The following is a 5635-nucleotide window of genomic DNA, read 5'->3' on the forward strand; positions in this document are numbered from 1 at the left end:
GCCACTGAAAAGTGATTGTTTTTACCTGTTGTCAATGATAGTAATGACAATAACACTTATGGAGCATTTATAAAAAGCCAAACGTTGCACAAAGGGCTGCATCTGGATTTGTTCATTAATACTCCCAAAAATCTTGTAAAGAAGGTATCATTATCCCTGTTTTACAGTTGGGTGGGAACTTTCCATGATTTGGTTTCTGTACCTCATGGTCCTTAGAATGTCTGGGCAGTTTCCTCACTTGTGAACTCATCAGTCAACTAAGCACTCTGAATTTTGTTTCATAAATGTGGTTTGTGTTTATTTATTTATTTATCTATTTATTTGTGTTTTATATTGTTTCGGGAAAATTTTGAGGAACATTAAAAATGCATATGATGCCTGTGTAAAGAGTCGACTGGTGTTTGACAAAGGAGCAAAGGCATTGCAATACAGAAAAAGATATTTCACCAAATAGTGTCAGGCCAACTGGACATCCACATACAATAGTAATGATAATAATAATCTACCTATAGACCTTATACCTTGGCAAAAGTTGACTCAAAATGGGTCATAGTATGAAATGTAAAACATGAAACTATAAAACTCCTTACAGATAACATAAGGAAAAACCTAGATGACCTTGAGTATAGCAATGACTTTTAAGGTAGAACAACACCACAGGCATGATCCATGGGAGAAAGAATTGCATTATTCTGCTTGGTATTGTAATAGTGGCTACATGTCATCATACATTTGTCAAACCCCAATGATTTTAAAACACCAAGAATGAACCCTAATGTCAATTATGATAGGGAAGCACCAACGAGGTCCTAACTAATGTACCACTCTGGTGGGGAATGTTGATTATGGGGGCATGTGTGGAGTAGGGAGAATATGGGAAACAATTGTATCTACTGTTCAATGTTGCTGTCAACCTAAAACTGCTCTAAAAATATACATATGTTTTCAAAGATATATAATGCCGGGGATGGGGGGTAGCGCAGTGGTAGAAGCACTTGCCTAGCATGTGAAAGACCCTGGATTCAATTCCTAGCACTGCAAATGTGTGTGTGTGTGTGTGTGTGTGTGTGAGAGAGAGAGTGTGTGTATGTACACACAAATGTGTGTATATTCATATACATTTATATATTTTATATATTATAATATATATATTAAAATGAATTCTCAATTGGGACAAGGGTAAAATGAGAATAAGAATGATATGGTGAATAATAGTATATAATAACACTAATACTGTATAATAATGCTAATAATAGTGTTACAAAAGCATAAGAGACGGTCTTGTGTAAAAGATACTTATCATGTCACTATTTATAACAATAATAAATTGAAAACTAAGTATATGTCTCACATCAAGAAACAAAATGAATTAAGACACATCTGTTTTATGAAATATACCACTGAATCAGATTTAAGATATTGGAAAATGTAGGAGCAATTCTCAGGTCACAAATTCAAGTACTTCCTTATTTTATTGGGTTTTTTTTAATAGCTTTCAAGTGTGGAAACATAATCTAGGTTCTGTAGATGCCAAATGGGCAGGGAAGAATTCTTCCCGAGGTCTTGCCTTTTGTACTGGCATTTGCCCAGACAACCTCACTTCCACACAGCCTTCATTATTGCTCTGAGCAGGTCTGGGCTGGGCCATCCTTGTGCAAACAAAGAACACACTTCATGACCACCAGCCCGCTGTGCTGCATCTAGGCTGCTCCTACCTGAGCCAGAATATTTTTTCTGCTCCTGCCCAGCTTTGAACAGTGCAGAAGGCCTAGTGGCAATGTATTACACTCATCTACTCACATTTCTTCTGATGTGTGAAAGAAAAATCCCCAAGTCCTCCCTGAATTTCTGGACTGTCTCCAGGAATGTGGCATCCAGGCTCTCCTCTGTTTGATTTGGTGGCTCCATCATTGTCTCCTGTGGGGCCTCAATCTGTTGGGGGAAAATTCAGCACACAAGATTCCATCTCAAGTGTTCAGCCAGTGCCTAAACTCTATTTGTTTCTTCATCTGACTACTGATTTCTAACATTATGGATCAGTTTTTCCTGGTATTAAGCCTGGTATATTTGGAATTATATAGTAAATACTTTTACAACAAATCTTTTTTCTCTCATTCAACATTTTATTTCTAAGGTTTATCAGTGTCATTCAATGTAGCAGTAATTTATTCTTTGTCACTACTATTTAGAATTCCTTTGTACCACTGCATTTCATTTCTATAATAAAAGACTGACTAAAAGACTAAAGTCACAGGCATGAATTGTAATCCACAAATTCAGCTACATTTTTAAAAATGCTTTATTTTTATAAAACTATACTTAGATTCTACTTAAATAGCCTCTATCCTACCAGATAATTAAAACAATGTTTACCTCCTCAGGCCCTCTTTCCCACCTGACACCTATTTAATTTCTGGAGAAGGAACTTACTAAGAAGGGACAGAGAACAACAAGCCAATTACTCTTAAAAATTTCTTCAATTTCCCACCAAATACAGAATATATGGTAATATGGTAATAAAGATCCTGTATAGAAAGAAGCACAAGTATATACTATATGTATAGCAGGAAATATTTGTTCAAAAATTACTAGAGCCATATTCAGTGCAGCAAATAACTTAATCTTTTGAATGGTGACTTGGAATTTAGGCTGTCTGAATTAATATCAGATTCTGACCTCCAGTAGCCACACACACACACACACACACACACACACACACACACACATACTTGAATTGGCATAGGTAGAACATAGCTGCACTGTACTTAAGTAGAGTCTCATTGTCCCTCCCAGACCATGAATGCTTGAGCTATGTGCCCATACCTTCCTTCTCCAGGAATGGTCCCTCATTTACTTACATGATGATGGTAATAATATCTATGTTTTATTGTGTCTTTGTGGTCACACTTTATTGGCCTACTTACATGAAACTGAGGCTGGCTAACTTGTTAACTTACAATTAAGAATGGGCCAATCAGAGTCCTTTGCCAGAACCCCACACAGCTTGTGCCAGTCCCTCTTGGATCGGTGAAAACATAAGATGAAAAACTGAGTTGCCATCCAAGGCCATTGCATCAGGAAGCTATTACTGCAGAACAACCACAAGTCCTCACAGGAACTTAAGAGAAAGTATTCATGAAGTTCATGCTTCTTTGAGTCTTTGAGAATCAATCAGCTGCTCTTGGCTAGGCCAAGGTGGGGAGTTGTTTTGCATATCTTTATTCTCTTTCTGGGATAAGTGTGCTAGCTATGGAATGTTCTTCTCATAGAGGAAGGGAAAAGAAAAATAAGGCAAGTGGAAACATGTGAGACCTCTTGAGATCTGGGCTCAGAACTTGAACATGTTAGATGATTCTTCAAGGGTTTCACATTTCTTTATATCATGCTAGCAAAGCATTGACTGAACATGTTCCAAACTTCATGTAACAAACAGCCCTGTTAGCAGAGATATTATCACCCTCCAGAGAAAGGGCCAAATTTGCTTACATCTTCAAGGATAAAAATAATGTCTCTCTCTAGATCAAAAGATAAGCAATTTACTGTTAGTATAGTAATAATAATGTCTTCCCCTGGGACAAAGGTCAAGCAGGCTTATTGTCCATTACAAAATATTTGGGTTCTCTAAACTTGAAGTTCTTCAGCTTGACATATCTACTGCATATGTGGCAGCTACCTGAGCCCCTCTGAATCATCTCAATGGAACTTGATAGGGAGCAAAAGGGATTAAGGCAAACATGAAGTTCATGATGTTTGTTGCATCATGGAAAAAAAAGTCCTTTTCTCTGACACAGTAATCACGTGTCTTCTATCTGCATCCATGAAACAGTGGCAGGCTAACTGAATAGTTTACAAGTAGGGGAGAATCTCATAACCTTCATATGACTACTCTTAAGTCATATGAGTCTTTGGTGAGAAGAGTAGCAAAGTCACATGGCAAAAGATTCAGGATTGATGATGAAATCTGCTGCTGCTAACACTCTGGCCAGATGGAGAAGGCTATTCCATGGTGAGAGGGAAAGAAGCTTCAGAGGGAGAACAGAGATGAGAGCAAGACAGAGAGAGCGCTGTGGAGGTTTCTGAGCCTTGGCCCCAGGGTCTCTGACACTCTATCTCACAGCTTTATAGCCACTCTACCCAAAGTTTGGTTGTCTAACCTCCACTTTTATTACATAAGACAGCCCAGTATTCTTCCTATAAAAGTTCTACTTGTGTAGACAAGTTCAAGTTGGGTTAATGTTTGCTTATGCAGTAAAATTCTTAAATAATAAAATTTCACTATCTTTGTTCTTCTTTATGATGTAGTACTTGGATCATCATAGTACCTCCTCCAGAAACAATTGTTTAATTGACTTGACTTATGTCTTACAACTAAGTAAGTGTAAACTCAGGTAGTTTCTGACATACACACTCTGTGTCAACATGTTTATCTATTATACATAACACTGATGATATGATAATTTGGAACTGGAGGTATCCTATAGTTTCCTGGTCCTCCACTCCCATCTATCACATATATTTATTTTAAAATAACAAAAGAGTGGGGCTGGAATTGTGGCTCAGCAGAGAGCACTCACCTAGCATGTGCGAGATTCTGGGTTCGATCCTCAGTACCACGTAAAAATAAATAAAAATAAAGGTATTGTGTTCAACTACAACTAAAAAGCAAATATTAAAAACAAAAGAATAAGTTAGAAAATTTTTAAAATAAAATAACAAAAGAGAAGCACTTCTATAATGGCAGAGTAAGAACTTCTGAAAACTTACTCTTCCATAATGCAACAAGAACACTGGAAAAAACTGTCAAAATATACTTTTTTAAAAACTCTGAAAATGAACCAAAGGCTTCAACAATCCAAGGAGCATTTCTTCAAGAAAAAATAATGGCTGAATCTTGACAAGGATCAGGAGCTCGGTGGCATTTTAACTTTATCTATTCCCATTCTTATCTCCCTAGCTCCCCAATTACCTTGAAAACTAACAGCATTGTAATCATACTTGCTGTGAAAACCAGCACCCGAGTAGACCCTAGTAATAATAATGTCTTCTAGAGAGGTTGGAACAAATTTGGGTTTCCCAAAAGCCCCATTCCTAGATAACTGTCACTATTTGATCAGACAACTCCCTGGAAAACTCCTTTCTCAGAGTTGGAGGACTCACATTTCCCAATTTTAAAACTTACTATGGTGGGAACTTATAGTCCCAGCTACTCAGAAGGCTGAGGCAGGAGGATAACTTGAGGCCAGCCTGGGCAACGTAATGAACCCCTGTCTCAAAAAAAAAAAAAAAAAGTAATAATTCAAAGGTATGGTTCTAGCATAATGATGAACATATAGACTGGTGAAATAGAACTACAAGACCAAAATAAATCCTCATATTATGTTAATTGATTTTTTTACAAAGATGCCAACACAATTCAGTGAGGAAAGAATTATTTTTACAACAAATGATGATGGAACAACCAGACATTCATATACAAATAAATAAATAAATAAATAAACTTGGATTCCTACCTTACTCCATTTATAAAAATTAACTCAAAATGAATTTAAAGTGGGTAGATGATTTCAGTAGATCCTTCTCAAAGATGATATTCAAGACACTTATCAGGACATAAAAAGATACACAGCATCATTAG

This window comes from Spermophilus citellus (assembly GCF_964194105.1).
Source record: "Spermophilus citellus genome assembly, chromosome: 3".
Lineage (NCBI taxonomy): Eukaryota > Metazoa > Chordata > Mammalia > Rodentia > Sciuridae > Spermophilus > Spermophilus citellus.